The sequence below is a fragment of the Dasypus novemcinctus genome, chromosome 30 (genome assembly GCF_030445035.2).
Source record: "Dasypus novemcinctus isolate mDasNov1 chromosome 30, mDasNov1.1.hap2, whole genome shotgun sequence".
NCBI lineage: Eukaryota > Metazoa > Chordata > Mammalia > Cingulata > Dasypodidae > Dasypus > Dasypus novemcinctus.
In genome coordinates, this window is record NC_080702.1 from 5526071 (window position 1) to 5545475 (window position 19405).

The window sequence follows — 19405 nt, forward strand, 5'->3', positions numbered from 1 at the left end:
AGGAAATAGAGAACTTAAACAATATAATAAATGAATTAGACCTAACAGACATATACAGAATGCAGCATGCAAACTCAGTGGGTTATTCTTTCTTTTCCCATGCACATTTATCCTTCCCCAGGATAAACCATAGGCTAGGACACAATACAACTCTCAAGAAAGAAAAAGATTGAAATTAGAAAAAGCACCTTCTCAGATCATAAGGGAATGAAACTGAAAATCAGAAACAGACAGGATAAAGGTGAATTCACAAATGTATGGAAGCTAAACAACACACTCCTAAATAATCAGTAGGTCGAAGAAATTGCAAGTGAAATCAGTAAATGTATTCAGACAAATGAAAACGAGATCACAACTTATCAGAACTTATGGGATATAGCAAAGGCAGTCTTAAGAGGGAAATTTATAGACCAAAAAGCCTATATTAAAAAAGAAGAAAGCTAAACTCAAAGAATTTACTGAACAACAAGAGAAACTAGAAATAGAATAGCAAACTAATCCTCAAAGCAAGCAGAAAAAAATAATAAAGATTAGAGTAGAAATAAATGAAATTGAGGATTAAAAAACTAGAGAAAATCAAAACCAAAAGCTGGTTCGAGAACATCAATAAAATTCTCAAACCCTTAGCAAGATTAAGAGAAAAAACAAAAGGAAACAAATAAAATTTGAAATTAAAGGGGGGGAAGTTATGAATGACCCCTCAGAACTGAAAAGGATCATGACAGGATATTCTGAGAAACTGTATGCCAACAAACGAGACAACCGAGATGAAATGGGAAAATTCCTAGAAATGCACAACCAACCTATATTGACACTACGAGAAATACAAGAACGTAAACCAGTTACATTTAAAGACACCGATTCTGTCTTCAAAAATCTTCCAACAAAGAAAACTCCAGGACCATGTGGCTTCACAGGTGAATTCTACCAAACACTTCAAAAGAATTTACATCAGTCCTCTTTAAACTCTTACAAAAAGTTGAACAGGAGGGAAAATAACCCAACACTTTTTAAGAAGCCAATATCCCCATGATACCAAAGCCAATAAGGACACTGCAAGGAAAAGAAAATGACAGACGAAGCTCTCTAAGGAACACTGATGCAAAAATTCTCAACAAAGTATTTAGAAATCGAATCCAGCAGCATATCGAAAGACTTATATATCACAACCAAGTGGGATTTATTCCTGGTAGGCAAGGCTGGTTCAATATAAGAAAAGCAATCAAAGTAATACACCACATTAACAAACTGAAGGAAGGAAAAAAAAACATATGATCATCCCAATTGAGGCAGCATTTGACAAAATCCAGTATCCTCTCTTATAAAAAACATTTCAAAAGAGATGAAAAGAAGGAAAATTCCTTAATATGATAAAAGACACATATGAAAAACCCCACATCTAACATCATAACCACTGGGGAAAGGTTGAAAGCTTAACTTTTAAGACCAGAAAGAAGAGAAGGACGCCCACTAGCACCATTGTTACTTAACACTGTAATAGAAGCTCTAGGTAGAGCAATAAGAAAAGAAAAAAATTAAAAGAATTAAGAAAAGAGGAGGTAAAACTCTATTTGCAGATGACATGATCTTATATTTAGAAAATTCTGAAAGGTCTACAATGAAGCTACTAGAGCTAATAAATGAGTTCAGCAAAGTGGGAGTCAGCAAAATCAACAGGGAGAAATCAGTAATGTTTTTATACACTGGTAGTGCGCAAATCTGAGGAGGAAATCAGGGGAAAATTCCATTTACAATAGCAACAAAAAAACAAATTCCTAGGAATCAATTTTAAAAAAGAACTACAGGACCTACACAGAGAAAATCACAAAACAGTGCTAAAAGAAATTTTAAAAGACCTAAACAATTGGAAAGACATTCCATGTTCATGGACTGGAAGACTGAATATCAGGAAGATGTGAATCCTACCCTCACTGATTTATAGATTCACAGCAACACCAATCAAAATTAAAACAGTCAACTTTACAAAAATAGAAAAGACAATTACAAAATCATTTTGAAGGGCAAGTACACATGAATAGACAAAAGCATTCTAAAAAAGAAGAGCGACATAGGAGGAATTTCACTGCCTTATGTCAAAACATATTACAAAGCTATGTGGACAATTCACCATGATACTGCCATAAAGAGAGACACAACGATCAGTGGAATTGAACTGAGTACAGAAATAAACCCTCATCTCTATGGTCAACTAGTTTTTGACAAACCTACCAAGTCTGTGTTAATCGGACAAAAACAGACTCTTCAACAAATGCTGCTGGGAGAACAGGCTATCTATAACCAAAAGAATTAAGGAGGACCCCATCTCACTCTCTATATAAGAATCAACTCAAAATGGATTAAAGACCGAAATATAAAAGCAAATACCATACAACTACTAGAAGACCTTGTGGTACATGGTAGTTTCTTGGACCTTACACCCAAAGCACAAACAACAAATGAAAAATTAGATAAATGGGACCTCCTCAAAATTTAAAACTTTTGCACCCCCAGGACTTTGTCAAAAGGGTGAAAAGACAGCTGACTCAACGGGAGAAGATCCTTACAAATCTACATGTTCCATAAGGGCTTAATATTCAGGATATAAAGAGAGATGTTATAACTCAACAATAAAAAGACAAATGACCCAATGGAAAAATGGGCAAAATGGAAGCGGCTGTGGCTCAATCAGTTGGGCTCCTATCTACCATATGGGAAGCCCTGGGTTCACGTCCTGGGGCCTCTGTGAAAGCAGGCTCGCCCACACGTTGCGCAGAGTTGCCGGTCCGGGTGCTGCAGAGTGCCACCTGGCCCGCAATCACTGCAGGCAGCAAATGGACACAGAGGGCAGACAGCAAGCAAGCCACAAGGTGGGAGGGAATAAATAAAATAAATACAGACACAGAAGAAAGCACAGCAAATGGACACAGAGAACAGACAGCATGCAAAAATCCACAAGGGGGGGAATAAAATAAAAAAGGGCAAAAAACATGAGTAGACATTTATCCAGAGGAAACATAAAGGGCAAAAAACACTTGAAAAAATATTCAACCCCATTAATGATTAGGGAAATGCAAATCAAAACAAGATAGAATTTCACAGCTATCAGAATGGCCAAAAAAATATTCAACCCCATTAATGATTAGGGAAATGCAAATCGAAACGAGATAGAATTTCACAGCTATCAGAATGGCCACTATTAAAAAGTCAGAGAACTATAAGCGTTGGAGAGAAGGTGGAGAGATAGGAACACTTATTCACTATTTGTAGGACCACTATGGATTAACTAGAGAACACTATGTTGAGTGAAGCAAGCCAGACACAAAGGGACAAATACAGGCACCTTGCATTACTATGACCTAAATACAGTATAACATAATGTATGATTCCACTTATATAAAATGTAAACATGAATTTTTAGAGGAAATAAAAAGTATTCAGAAATGGGATCTGTTGATGGCAGGGGAAGCATAGAGTGATCAAGAGGTAAGGAGTTCTTGTTTGTTTTTCATTTCTTATTATTACTGAAATAATGAAAATGCTCTAATGATGACTGAGGTGATCAGTGAACAACTATGTGATTGTGCCGAATACCACTGACTGACCACTTTGGATGAATTATATGCTTTTGTTTTTTTTGTTTTTTGTTTTTTTTAAGAAAAAGACAAACAGCTCCTAAAAATGGGAAAACATGTAAATACACATTTACCAAAGAAGAAACATTTGATTCTTTTCATCACTAGAAAAACACATGTCAAAATCTGCCATACAGGGTAGCAGCTGTGGCTCAATCAGTTGGGCTCCCATCTCCCATCGACCATATGGGAGACCCTGGATTCCCACTCCAGGGCCTCTTTGTGAAGGTGAGCTGGCCCATGCACCACAGAGAGCTGACAGCTGGTGCACCATGGAGAGCTGACACAGAAAAGGTGACGCAACAAAGAGAGACAAGCAGACAGAAAAAAAAAAAACGCTCAGTGAACTGACACAGAGGACAGCAAAAAAAAAAAAAAAACAAGCCACAAGGCGGGGGGGGGGGTAAATAAATAAATAAATCTTTAAAAAAAACCTCTGCTATACATACTAGAATGGTTAAAACCAAGAGACATAATACCAACTGGTAAAGAAGATGTGGCAAACCTGGAGCCCTAATACATTTCTGGTAAGAATGCAAAATGTTGTTGCCACTTTGGGAAACATTTTGTCAGTTTCTTAAAAATATAAGCTTACCGTAATTCTTGCTAATTCCACTCCAAGAAATATATCCAAGACAAATGAAATCGTGTCCATGCAATGACTCCTAGGGCAACTGCATGGCAGCCAAAACTGGAAAAAAAATACGAATGTCTATTAGCTGGTGAATGGATAAAAGGTGGTTCATCCATAAATATATATGCACCTTTAACTACCTAATTTCAAGCACCCTGAGTCTCCCTGGCACCAAGGGATTACTATCACTACCAGCTGCTGATTCAACTAGAGAAAGACCTTGAATAAAAGGGGTAAATGGTAAAGACAAATGCGTTTACATTGCTAAGAGACGTCAAAATGAGTCAGGGGTTCATTAGCGGGGTCACGTTTACACACAGCTCAGCAAAATTCCAGAGACAGCCAAAGTAGATACAACCGCAGGTACTGGTGCTTCTGAGGACTACAGAAACACACAGGTTCTACAGTCATGACAGCTGGCTCTAGAGTTCACTGTCTTGCCAGCGGGCCTTCCTTTGGAATTTGTGCTCCTCAGTGTGATGGAGTTGGACTCAGATGTGACCTCTCTACACATGCCTCTTCTGTCACTTCTACTGAACCTGTGGTTGGAGCTGAGCTTGGTGTATGCTCAGGAGACTTGAATCTCGGGGCTGTCCATGTGCCAGCTGGGCCCTGAGCCTCAGCAGAGTTGAAACACCTACTATCCGGTTCGTTGGACTTACCCAGGTCAGCTGACAGGGAAATGAGAAGGGTCAACAACCATACCAGGGAACTGCGGGTGTCTACAACTGCAAGCAGGAGAATCGCATCCATTGGCCATGTGGGATCTAACCACAACTCGATTTAGAGGTGGACTGGACATTGCCATCCCAGGGTCCACAGGATGGAAGAATATATTAAGGAGATTAGAGTGGATTTGCTGGTATTCTACCATATAACTGTTGTGACTCTAGAAATGGAAAAAAATATATCATTGATAGGGAGACGATGATGGCCATGGGAGTTGCTGATGGTAAGTAGAGGGAGGAAAAGGTGTGATATGGGGCATTCACTGGGTGTATTCACCAAATGAAATGAATGTTTCTTACTGATGAAAGGAGACGTTGATGTGGGAGAAGTGGGGGTGGGGGATGGGGAGTGGCATGGGAACCTCTTATGTTTTTGAATGTAACATTTTGTGTGATCTATTTATCTTCAAAGAAGCGAATAAAAAATTATTTAAATATGGATAAAACTGCATAAATGACTGTTTTCTTTGAAACTGGACAAATGTATGTTAACACTAAAAAAATTAATATCATAATGTCACTTATGTTAAGTAAAAGAAACCTGACACATAGTACTACATACTGTACGATTTCATTTACATAAATGTAAATGTAAATCAGTTTATAAAGATGAAGTTGGATCAGTGGTTATGTAGGGCTGAGGAAGGACTGCTAAGGAGCGTGGGGTTTTTCTCCTTAAAGTACTGAAAATGTCTTCAAGTTTTTGTGGTGATGAATGCACAATATTGTGATTACACTAAAAGCCACGGATCATACACTTTTGAGAGATCATATGGTATGTAACCACTACCAAAAGGAAAAGAGTGTCCCTGGGACCATGGGGAGCTCTGAGGGAAGCCAAGGCTGAAGCTGTCCCAGGGCTTCTAGTGCAGCCACAGCCAGGAGGCGACACAGTGGGAGTGGGCCCCTAGAACCCAGACCTCACCTGCCCTGTGTACTCCCAGAAAGCAGAACCCAGTACAACACAGGAGGAAGACAGAAAATGAAAGGCTCCAGCAACTCACCAGGGCTTTGACCCAAAGAATGCAAAGTCCCTAAGAGAGGAGGGGCCCACACCTGCAGACCACTGGGGAAGGATACACACTTTTAGTTGCAAACTGTCGCGGTCCCTATAACTTTCCTGGGCTGGACACAAACCTGCACCCAGAGGCCCCTCCCGGGAGGGGTCCCCATTCACTGGGCTCCCTGCAGGCACACACCATGTGTCAGTCACGCTCCCCCTGGGCCTTCCCAGGAGCCCTTCCCTGGGAATGATCAATTCCCCCTCAGCAGTAACCCCTTTAAGAGCCAGCTGCTGCAGTCCAGGCCCTGAGCCTCACCTTTCCAGGTGGGAGAAGAAAGCCAAGCAGCCTCTGCCTGGCTCCAGAGGCAAATCTGAAGTGCAGGGGCTGGGAAGGGGGCTGCTGAAAGGGGAAGCACCCCAGGGACCTCAGAGTACCAGGAGGGCAGAGGGCAGGGCAAAGGGGTGGACCATGTGGGGTACCCAGGGGAATGCAGGGAGGGAGGGGGGACTGTGGAGAGGGAGAAAGGACCATGGAGGGGAGGAGGGACCACAGGGGTGGAGAGGAGGTCATGGGAGGGGGGGAGGGAGGCAGCAAGGGCTGTGGTGGGCAGGAGAGACCAAGGGGCGGCAGGAGGGAATGTAGGGGGGGAGGAAGGGGCACAGTGGGGCAGGAGGGGACAAAGAGGGACAGGAGAGACCATGATGGTGAGGAGGGACTGTGAGATGACGGGAGGGACGGGGGGGCAGGGGAGGAATCCGGGGGACAGGAGGCGCTACAGGGTGGGTAGAAGAGGGAGCATGGGGCAGTAAGGAGGAACCATAGGGGGAGGAGCCCTGGGGAGGCGGGAGGAACTGTGGGAGTGGAGGGAGAATGGCAGAGCAAGAGGTATAATGTGGGAACAGGAGGGACCTTGGAGGAACAGGAGGAACCCTGACAGGGAGAAGGTACTGGGGGGGCGGGGGGCAGAAGGGTTTGTTGGGGACAACAGAGACCATGGGGGCCAGAAAGGGCCATGGGGGAGAGGAACTATGGGGGTAGGAGAGGGACTTTAGGGGGGCAGGAGGGACCCTGGGGAGGCAGGAGGAACTGTGGGGGTTGGAGGTAGCATGGCAGAGCAGGAAAGACCTTGGGGGGAACAGGAGGTACAATGGGGGGGGACAAGAGGGATGTTGGAGAGGACCAGAAGAACCTCGGGGGAAGGGACTAGGGAAGAGGAGGGACAAGGGGCAGAGGCTGTGAGGGGAGCAGGAGGGACTATGGGGAGGAAGGGGGGACAGTGGGGTGAAGGGACCATGGGGAGGAGGAAGGACCTAGGGGGGGAGGGACCCTGGGGAAGCAGGAGGGACTGTGGGGGAAGAGGGAAGGTAAGGGGGAAGGAGGGGCTTTGTAAGAGCAGGAGAGACCTTGAGGGTGAGACCTTGGTGGGAGGAACCTTCCAGAGGTGGGAGTGACCATGAGGGTGGAGGGAGCATGGGTGGCAGGAGGGACTGTGGCAGGGGAGGAGGGACTGGGGGGGGGGCAGGAAGGACGGGGAGCCAGGAGGGACTGTGGGGAGTGAGGGACCGTGGGGATGGAAGAGGGACTTTGGGGGGCACGCAGGACATTGGGGAGGCGGGAGGAACTGTGGGGGTGGAGGTAGCATGGTGGAGCAGGTGGGACCATCCAGGAACAGGAGTGGTGGGGGGGCAGGAAGGGCCATTGGGGGGCAGAAGAGATTGTGGTGGTGAGGGATCATGGTGGTGGGGTAATGGAGAGGGAAAGGACAGACTTTGGGGGGGCAGAACGGCCTATGGAGGGAGAACCATGGGGTGGGGTGGGAGGGGTGATCATGTGGGGGAGGGACAGTAAGCGAGGAAGAGGAACTTTGGGGGGGAGAAGGGACCATAGGAGCCTAGAAGGGACCATGTGCAGGGAGGGACCTTAGGGCAGGGAGAGGGATCTTGTTGGGGCAGGAGGGACAGTGTGGAGGGAGAGGAAGCATGGGGGGAGGAAGAAGGAGGGTAGAGGGGCAGGGACCTTGCAGGGGATGGGGCTGTGGGGAAGCAGGAGAGACTGTGTGGGAGTAGGAGGGGCCTTGGGGTTGGAAGAACTATGGGGGAGGGACTTTCCTGGGATAGGAGGGACCCTGGGGGGGGGGGGTAGGAGGACTGTGAGGGTATGATGGGGAAGGAAGGACCGTGGGGGGCGGGGGGGGGGGGGAGATGACCGTGGTGGAGGAAAGGTGGGACTGTGGGAGGGGCGGCCCACCCTTCCCGTGGGCCGCGGGACCCTTACTCTGACACCGGGCCCCGCGTCACAGGCCAGTCGGGCTGGGCCGGGACCCCGACTGCACCCTGCGCCCCCCGCCCCGCACCGCCCATGGAAGCAGCGCCTCCACCCGGCGCGGCCCTGCCCGGTCCCCAACTGGCCCTGACGGCACGCGGGACCCGGGCACTTCGAACAACTTTCCGGGACCCGCGCCCCGCAGGCGAGCCAGCAGGAACTTTAGGGGCGCGGCACAGGCACCCCCTCGACGCAGCAAGTGGAGGCTCGCTCGCCCGCGCCTCTGGGGGTCCCCGCCCGCCTGCGCTCCGCCCCGACGCCAAGTCGGGTCCCCAAACTTACCGCTTTCGTGCAGGGGACATGGGAGGGGTCCCTGGGCTAGGGGCCGAGTGCTCCCGCAGCCCCCATGCCGGCCTACACATGTCCCTCCAGCCCTCGGGGTCCTGGGGGGCACCCCCGGAACACGCCAGCAGGTCCTCGTGCACTCCCCAAACACCGCCAGCTCTTAGAGGAGCCGCACCTATACGGCCTGGGCGGGACTTGAGAGGCGGAGCTTCTGCGCCTGCGCCTGGGCCAATGAGGGCCCGCCCCACTCAGGGTCTCCACGCCCCTAAGAGGGAGGGGCCCTACCCTTGACGGACAGCGCCAGGCACCCAATCATGTGCTCTTGGACTGGCTAGCGGAACACCACCCGTGCAAAACTCAAATACATGTACCAGTAAAGATCACCGAGGAGAAAATCAAGAAAAAAATATCATTTATAGTAGTAACTTAAAAAATCACATAGCTAGGAATGAATTGAATGCTATAAATGACAAACACAGAAATCTACACACACTTTCAGGAAATCAAAGAAGACGTAAGTAAATGGAAGAATACTCCTTGTTCATGGAAAGGAAGAATATCATTAAGATGTCTATCCTATCCAAACTAATCTACAGATTTAATGCAATCCCAATAAAAATCAACACAGCACTTTTTATTGAATTGGAAAAGCTACCCATGAAATTTATTTGGAAGGGGAAGAGGCCCTGAACACTCAAAGACATTTATTGAAAAAAGGAAAATCAAATCAGAGGAATCACATTACCTGACTTTAAAATACACTACACAAAGCTACAAAACTGCATGGTATTGGCACAAGAATAGACATACTGACCAGTGGAACCGAATTCAGAGTTCTGATACAGATCCTCACACATACAGTCACCTGATATTTGACAAGGCCACCAAGTCCACTCAACTGGGAGAGAATGGCCTCTTCAACAAATGGTGCTTGGAGAACTGGACATCCATATGCAAAAGAATGAGAGAGGAACACCATTTCAAACCTTATAGAAAAATCAACTCAAGATGGATCAAAGATCTAAATATAAAAGCCAAGACCACAAAGACCTTGGAGGGTAATGTAGGGAAGCATCGACAGGACCTTGTAATAGGAAATGGCTTCATGAACTTCACAATTAAAAGTGGGAGAAAAAAAAGAAAAAAACAGATGAAAGGGACCTCTTCAAAATTAAAGCCTTTTGCACCGCAAAGGAGTTTGTCAAGAAAGGGAAAAGACAGCCTACTCAATGAAAGAAAATATTCGGTAACCATATATCTGATAAGAGCCTAATAGCCAGCATATATAAAGAAAACCTATATTTAAAAACTAAAGAGATAAGCAAAACGATTTAAAAATGGACAGGAGATTTGAACAAACACTTCTCCAAAGAAGAAATAGAAATGACTAAAAAGCACCTGAAAAGATGCCGAACATCACTATTAGAGAAATGCAATTACAATGAGATGCCATCTTTACACCCAATAGACTGACGGCTATTAAAAAAACAGAGGACTACAAGTGTTGTAGAGGATGTGAAGGAATAGGAACCCTCTTCCACTGCTGGTGGGAATGTAGAATTGCCCAGTCATTGTGGAGGACAGACTGGCAGTTCCTCAAAAAACTAACTATAGATCTGCCACATGACCCAGCAATTTCATTTCTGGGTATATAACCAGAAGAATTGAAAACAAGGACATGAAAAGATACATGCACACAATGTTCACAGCGGTATTATTCACTCCTGCCAAAAGTTGGAATCAACCCAAATGCCCTTCAACAGACAAATGGACAAACAAAAATGTGGTATACACATACAATGGAATGCTATTTAGCTGTAAGAAGGAATACAGTACGAACACACGGGATAACATGTATGAATCTTGAGAACCTTATGTTGAGGGAAGGAAGCCAGGTGTGAAAGGAGAAATATTACATGACCTCTCTGATGTGAATTAAGCAAATCCAGCCAACTCAGAGAGCTAGAGTCTGGAAGACAGGCTTATGGGAAATAGAACGGTAGAAGGTGGTTGTGAGCAAATACCCACACAGGCAAAATCTAGATAAAGAGGAATTAAGTAGTTGGGCAATGAAGGGATATGATGGGAGTAGGGTTACTCTCAGGTTGGGCAATGCAAGCTTGACAAGGTCTAGGGTGGGAAGGATGGGTCAGAAGTCCATGGCACTAGGGGGAATGTTGGGGGAGGGAACAGGAGAACACAGGAGATTGGCAGGTGTGTGGTTCAAACTACTATGTTCAGAAAACCTTTCAGCAATATGACAATGAAGGGTTATTGGTTTAGGGGTTTGGAAGGGGAACATCTGAAAAAGGATGCACCTGGAGCAGGCTTCTAGGGCATGTGTGAGTGCTCATTTTGTCACAGTGTGTTATATCAATGGATGGAGAGCCACACAATGAGTAGGAAGGTGTTGTACACCCAACCTGGGGAGGCTGATGATTTCAGAGGGAATGGTGTCTCTCAATAACAGGGGTGGCTCCTAACGGGGGAGGACAGGCTAGTATGTCAAGCCCTCGGCATTGTCACAAGTATCTATGAATCTTGTTCTTCAAGCACTGAAGCTTGGTTGTCACTGTGCGCCAGGAGGGGAGGGGAAGAGAGGAATAGACTAGGTGGAAGAGGGGCAACTGGGGGGCAATGGAAGTGTTCTGCATGATCATTCAACGATGGATAAAGGCCATGTTGAATTTCACTAAAAACTTATAAAGAGTGTACATTCTAAAATGTAGCCCATAATGTAGACTACTGACCATGCTTAGTAGCTACGTTTCAATATTTATACATCAGTTGTAGCAAATGGAACATCCACATGTAAAAATACCATTGGCGGGGAAGAGAGAGAAGGGGGAGAATGTTGGGTATATGGGAGTCCCTTATATTCTGTATGTGATGTTAATGTAACCTAAAACTTCTTTGAAGACATAATGAAAAATATATAAAAAAGAGATAAGACACTGAAGAAGAAATGGAAGAGATAGCCTTGCCACTGTACATACAGGACAACACCTATTATTACAGTGATATAAGGCAAAACGTCAAACAATATTTTTTGCAATATTTCCCATTTTTTAATATCTCAAATTCTAAGCTTTTTTTAGGGTTTCTAAATCAATATGCATTTCCTTTCTAATGTTTAAACTAAGAATTACTATCTCATTTTCCTATTAATTTTCCTATTAATTGGCCATATATTAGGCTTCATTTTGAAGAACTTTTGGATCACAGAGGGTTCAACTATGGCAGGAGAGGAGCATTGGTGCTGGATGTCATTAGTGGGGGATGTATGGGAGGGAGCTTACCTTGGCATGGATATAGAGGGTATAGATATGTTTGTAGGTTCATTGGGTATTGACACAGTGGGTAGAGTTTCACATGACAAGTGAGGGAGTGCTGGGTTCCCATCTGGAGAGCTCTCACACATTCCCCAATGGAACACTAACAATCCCCACAGGGCAAGGGCAATGACCAGTGAAGAAGGATGGTCCAATGATGGGACCTTGATACTGATGCCTATGCTTGTGAACCTCTTGTCATTGAAATTTCAACCTGGCCTAGTGTTGCAGGGTGCCTAAGACTTACCTTCTGAGAGCTTCCATGTTGCTCCAATATGGCCACTCTCTGATCAAACAGCATATAAATGCATTACCTTCTCCTCAGCATAGGAAACGACTCCCAGGGATGAGGCTCCCTGGCACCGAGGGCTTGCAACCAAGCATAAGTTGGTGATGTAACTGGAAAAAGACCTTGATTAAAAGGGGAAATGGTAAAGACAAATGAGTTTATATGGCTAAGAGACTACAAAATGAGTTGAGAGGTCATCAGAGGGATCATGCTTATGCACGTCTCAGCAGGGTCTCATAGACAGCCAAAGATGATACTAGACACCCTGAAGTATTGGTGCTCCTGAGGGCTATGAAGACACCCTGGTCCTATGGTCATGGCAGATAGCTCAAGAGATCATTGCCTTAACAGTGGGTCCTAATTGGGAACTTGTCCTCCTAAGCGTGATTGCGTTAGACTAAGATGTGACTTTCTACACATGCCTTTTCTGTCCCTTTTATTGAACCTCTGCTTGGGTTGGGAATGCTATATGCCCAGGGAACTTGGATCTCTGGGCTGTCCATGTGCCAACTGGACCCTGAGCCTCAGCAGTGTTGGAGGACCTACACTCCAGTTCATTAGAATTACCCAGGTCAGTTGAAATGGAGGTGAGGATGGACAACCACTACACCCAGGAACCAAGAGAGCATACAGCTGCAGGCATGAGAGTCACATGCACCAGCCATGTGGGAAAGAATCCCCTTCTCAATTGAGAGGAGTTGGCATCACCATCCCAGGGTCCTCAGGATAGAGGAATAAAATATGGACTAGAGTGAACTTGACTGATATTCTAATATAGAATTATTGTGACTCTACCAATGGAAGCAATTATCTCATTGATGTGAACTCAGTGGCCTCTGGAGGAAAAGGAGGTGTGACATGGGGGCATTTTTGGGACTTGGGGATGTCCTGAATGACACTGCAGGGACAGATGCAGGATGTTATATATCCTGCCATAATCCACTGAATGCACTGGGACAGAGTGTAAACTACAATGTAAACTATAATCCATGCTATGTAACAGTGCTCGAAAATATATTCATCGAATGCAATGAATGTGTTGTTGACGTGGGAGGAATGGGGGGGATGGACAGTGGGGTATGTGGGAACCTCATATTTTTTAATGTAACATTTTGTGTAATCTATGTATCTTTAAAAAAAGAGAATAAAAATTTTTTTAAAACACAACAGCAACAGAAAGAAAAACAACCCAATTAAAAATGGGCAAAGGACTTGAATAGATAATTCTCCAGAGGATATACCAATGACCAATAAGGACATGAAAAGATATTCAAAGACATTATACATTAGGGAAATGAAAATGAAAATGAGTGATACTATGATAGCCAATATAAAAAAAATGAAAGGAAAATAACAAGTGCTAGGATGTGAATAAATAAGAGTTCTCATACATTGCTGGTGGGAATGAAAAATTTTATAGCAAGCTGGAAACAGTGTAGCGCTTCCTCAAAAACTTAAAAGGATTACCATATGACATACAACCCTACTCAGGTGTATTCAAATTGAAAATAGAGACCCAAACAATTATTTGTACACCAATATCCCTACAAGCATTATTCACAACAGCCAAACAGTTGAAGCAACCCAAGTGTGTTCTATACCTATAACAGAACGTTATTCAGTCTTTGAAAATAATCAAGTTCTAATACATGCTAATACATGAATGAACCTGAAAACGTTATACTAAGTAAAATAAGATACACTCAAAAGGACAAATATTGTATGATTCCACTTATATGAAATTTCTAGAATAAACAAATTCACAAAGACTTCTAAGCAGACTGAAGTTATTGGGTCGGGGGAATGGAGTGCTATATATAGAGTTCATGTACAGGTGATGAAAAAGCTTTAGTATTGCATGGTAGTGATGGAAACACAATGTGTAAATGTAATTAATCCTACTGAATTACATGCATAAAAATGACTGAAGGAAATGGATGTGGCTCAAGCAACTGGGGTCCCATCTACCATATAGGAGGTCCAGGGTTCAAAACCCAGGGCCTCCTGGTGAAGGCAAGCTCACCTATGTGGAGAGCTGGCCCATGTAGAGTGCTGGCCTGAGCGGAGTGCTGGCCGACACAGAGTGCTGCCCCATGCAGGAATGCTGGCCCATGCGGAGAGCTGGCACACCAAGATGATGCAACAAAAAGAGACACAGAGAAGAGACAATAAGAGACGCATCAGATCAGGGAGCTGAGGTGGCACAAGAGAATGACTGCCTCTCTCCCACTCGGGAAGGTCCCAGTACCTGTTCCCAGAGACGCCTAATGAGAATATAAGCAGATACAGAAGAACACACTGTGAATGGACACAGAGACCAGACAATACAGGGGAGGGGAATAGAGAAATAAATGAAATAAAATAAATCGTAAAAAGGTAGTTGAAATGGCAAATTTTATGTTATTTAAATGTTACCTTAGTAATTATTTAAAATCCTATATAATATATAAGAAATGCAATATTGGCAGAAACCGTCTTAGATGGAATAAAAAAGATACTGGCAATTTAGCTGGGTTTCAAAATGGGCAGGAGGAGTAACAGGACTCTGTCATTGAATCATTGTAGCACAGCACCACAGGACTATTTGCTGATTATTTTACACTAATACAAATTGTCTTTAACTACAAAACCAGGAAGTCTATTTCTTATTTCTTTCCTGCTCCTCTCCTTGGTCTCTTTCTTCTATGATGCAATGTTGAGTAGGACGTCAGTCCACGTTTGTTAACCAACAGCTTCCATACACTCTAGCCCCTTCCTAGACCAAATCACATCACGTTCCCTGAGCAAGGTGACAGTTTCTTTGCCTCCCAGCTCTCTTGGCAGACATGTTAGAGGAGCTTCGGGCTAACAGGGTAGATGAGGAGGCCATATCTAATGCCAAGATAAAGTCACCTGTTTTTCTCTAAGATGGATATGTTCCTTCCTTGGATTCATTCTTTTTCAATTGAGTACAGACATGAAAATATGACTATGTACACTACAGATGCTAGCTACCATTTTTGGGGAGGAGAAATTTTGGAGAGGGGACTCCTAATAAAACAAGCAGCTTCAGCTTATAAACTGTATGGTAAGGAGCCTTTTCCTCAGAAGTAATTTTTCTTCCTTGAATAAGACTTTTATAATTACCACCAAATGGACAGAAGCAGCTCTACACTTATTATTCTGGTCTTTGACATACCACTATTGCTAAAATCACCAAAATCTGGTTTTCTAAAATCACCAAGACCTGAGCAAACACTAAACAGAATGAACTCTCACAGCATTTTCTTCTATGTAAATGCAGGTGCCTCAAGAGCAAGCAAAATCAGTACATACTATGGAAACACTCAGTTTTGAGGGGAAAAAACGAGATAATTTCAAATCCAGAGCATTTGTGTTGCCCAGGATTGAATTCAGTCCACCAAAATGGTAGAACATAAGGTAAATGCGTAATCAGCATATGTGGATACATGGAGATTGAAATGATCTGAAAGATGTCAAGAAAACACAGGCAGTTTTGGAAATTTAGGTGAGATACAGAACAAATGGGAGGCACCAAGGGACACTGTCTTTGAATTTTAGTACCATTTGTTAACTGATTATTCCGAGTTACTTTAGGTTGCCATTAACTACAAAACCAAGCACTCTGATTCACAAATCTTTCATCCTACTGTCTTTGCTATTCTTCTTATAGTAAGAAGGATGGCCCAGCAGCAGCTTATACTGTACTTGTTAAACCACACACTCCAAACACTCTACCCTATTGTCCAAGGCCAAAATACTCCCTGAATAATTCATGGCTAAAACCACAATGTGCTTGGAGAAATGCTGTGTCCTCCTAGCTCCCAAGGAATAAATAATGGTGGAGCTTCCCAATGACTGAGAAGATGAGGTAGCACCATTTAATGCTGAGGTGGGGTCGCTATTCTTTTCTAAATTAAATTTTACCTTTTTTCTTTCTTTCTCTTTCCATTGACTTCAGATAAGAATATCTAATCATGTGTCTTATATTTGACATAAACAATTTTGTAGGAGAGGTAAATGTTGAGTGGGGTCAACTTCAAATTGACCCCTTTTTTAAAAGGGCATCCAAAAAGGCAATAGCAGATTATTAACTACATGGTAAGGATCATTACCTCAGCAGCATTTGTTTCTCCACTGATTAATAATTTTGCAGTTGCAAGGCAAAATGGACTTGAGAGATTTATTTTCAAGCAAAGCATGTACCCTTCCACAGATGTCCCTATACTTCCTTATTGGGCTTTGACCTGACCACCGTTTCCCATCTGTTCTTCTAAAGCACCAAGAGGAGGAGGCGGGGCAAGATGGCATCTGAGTGAGTGCACCTCATCATCTCTCCTACAAAGAAGCGGCTGAGTAGGGTTGGAGTCCTGCTGGACCGGGCTGTTTTGGGTGTTTGCAGGGCAGGAGGTGTCTGGACGTCGATCTGGTGCGACGGTGACAGAGGAGATTCTTGCAAGAGGTAGAATTTTGTGTCTCCTGCACGGAGGTCGGAGGTTGTGGGCAGGACCCTTCCCCCTCGGGCTGTCGGCCCAGCTGCAGCAATTCCTGAAGGCTTTGCTGTGCTGGGGAGTTCCCAAGCCCTGAGCGGGCTGTTTCGGGGGCTTGCAGGGTGGGAGGTGCCCGGATGTCGATTTGGTGAGACAGTGATAGAGGAGATTCTTGTGAGAGTTGGAATTTTGGGTTTCTGACATGGAGCTCAGAAGTTGTAGGTGGAAACCCACCCACCCCCAGCAGGGCAGGCAGCCTGGATGCGGCGATCCCTGAAATTTTTGTTGTGCTGCGGTGCTCCAAAACCCTGAGCGGGCTGTTTCGGAGGCTTGCAGGGCAGGAGGTATCTGGATGTCGATTTGGTAAGACAGTGACAGAAGAGATTATTGTGAGAGGTGGAATTTTGGGTTTCTGACACGGAGGTCAGAAGTTGTGGGCGGGACTCCGCCCCCTAGGGCTGGCAGCCCGGCCGCTGCAATCCCTGAAGGCTTTGTTGCGCCGTGGTGTTCCCAGGCCCCGTGTTAATAAGATGCGTGGCTCCCAGGTCTGTGTCCCTAAACCCTGGTGGCCCACACTCCAGAGAGTCACACACTGTGAGTCTACAATATCACGCACCTTCCATCCCTGAACCCACCGCGCCCTGAGGTCCGTCTGAGGTCCTTGATTACGCTAGCCCTTGGCTTTTTTTTTTTTTCTCTCTCTCTCTCTTTCCTTGAACTTGGAGGAGCGTAGCAGCTGATTTGGGGAGAGTCTGGGAAGAAAACAGAGGCGAATCTGCTGAGGAAGCCCAATTTACCTAAATGTCCTGGAATAGGAAACTTCTTCTGGGAGAAGATGGAGTCAGAAAATCAATTAGACCTCTCTTAGCACACCTAAGGGGGAGGGACTGTAGGACGTGCTATTCAAGCTTCCAATAACATATTTCGGGTTTCTGGTGAGATGTAGGTGCTCTCATGGTGGAAATAAAGAGTCATAGCCTTCTGTGTTGAGTTGGTTCAACAAGGACCTACCTGAATCTCCTACAGGCAGCTTTCCTGCTGCCCTGGGAGAGAGAGAAGTTAGGAAAGGAGAAAGGGGGAAGGTCAGATCCCTAAGTGTATTATTTAACTGCAAAGAGGATTCCTAGCTTGAAATGCTGGGTTTTTGTTTTGTTTTTTTGTTGGCGTGGTTGCTAATATTGCATTGTCTCCTGGTCTTTTCTCCCATTTTATCCCCCAAGGTCTTTTATCATTTAGGGCTTCTTTTCTCTTTTTCTTACTTGTTTCCCCTCCTTTTTCTCTTCTGTTTTCCTTCTATTTCTATTTTATTTTCTTTATATAATAGGTGCTGCTGGGAGCACTTCACACTTGATGTGTTTCCTCATCCTCCATTTCCTCTTTTCTGTGTGTATTGATTCTGGCCACCTACACTATCCCCTTCCTCCCACATCTTTCTATCCTCCATCATCTACTGTTTTTCTTACATTCTACCTCCCTTTCTTTGGCCCCCAAATTGTCTGACTTTTTATTTCTAATACCTTTTTTCTGTTTTCTGTCTCTTATCCACTCTTGATATTATTGTCTTTCTTTTCTCTTTCTCTCTCTCATGAAAACACTGGCCTTTTAATTCATACTATATTCCTCCCCATATTCAGTTGACTATCTCATTATGGGTACTCTACTTACTGCTATAACTCTACACAACTTACATGAGTCTAATATCCATTCTCCTAGGTCTCACATTGTTGCTCTGTTAACATTTACTACCAATACTACTTTATACATTTTCTTTTCCTATTCATTGTGCTTTCCCTGCCCTAATATTTTCCTTCAAAGTGAACTTAGCCAGCAACAAGAAAATAGAGTAAGAAGAACAAAGTGACAAAGAGAAGACGTAACACTTACACGGGAACAACAACTAATCAATCCCCAAGACTAGGTGAAGAAGCTAAGGAACTGATTAAACCCATCAAGATAAAATGATGACCAGACAGCAACAAAAAACTACAAATCATACCAACACACAGGAAAACATGGCTGAATCCAATGAACAAACTAAAAACCAGGAAGAAGAGCAGAACATCGGACAAGTAATTAAAGATCTCAAAACATATATTAGAGACCAATTCAATGAAGTAAAAGAAGAGATTAACAATAAGAAGAAAACACTTGGAGAGGAAATTGCAGACATACGCAAAAAGATAACAGATATGATGGTGATGAACACCACAGTTCAAGAAATCAAAAATACACTCTCTGCAAATAGTAGCAGATTAGCAGAGGCAGAGGAGAGAATTAGCAACATTGAAGACAGTACATCTGAAATCAAACAGATAGTAGAGCTGATCGATCAAAAGACAGAAAAAATCCAGCTAGGACTTACGGACATGAATGACAATGCAAAATGCACAAACATACATATTATAGGCATCCCAGAAGGAGAAGAGAAGGGAAAGGGGACAGAAGGGGTGCTGGAGAAAATAATGGCTGAAAACTTCCCTAATCTACTGAGAGAGATGGATGCACATGTCCAGGAAGCACAACACACCCCAAACACCATAAATCCCAAGAGGCCCACCCCAAGACATATACTTGTCAAATTATCCAATGCTCAAGGCAAAGAGAAAATTCTAAAAGAAGCAAGAGAAAAGAGAACCATCACATACAAGGGAGGCTCTATAAGATTAAGTGCTGATTTCTCATCTGAAAC

General features: G+C 44.2%; 1 long non-coding RNA gene across 6 annotated transcripts in view; it reads right to left on the minus strand.

The window, feature by feature from the left end:
- LOC105747526 (uncharacterized) overlaps nucleotides 1-19405 on the minus strand; it is a 195093-nt gene that overhangs the window by 130371 nt on the left and 45317 nt on the right. For 3 of the 6 annotated variants that reach the window (XR_009184146.1, XR_009184145.1, XR_011647806.1), the window contains exon 2: nucleotides 4228-4323. This is a non-coding gene — a long non-coding RNA (uncharacterized lncRNA). Of the gene's footprint in view, nucleotides 1-4227; nucleotides 4324-8602; nucleotides 8821-19405 lie in introns of those variants that run through there. The other 3 variants (XR_011647807.1, XR_011647805.1, XR_011647808.1) reach the window with 3 other exon arrangements.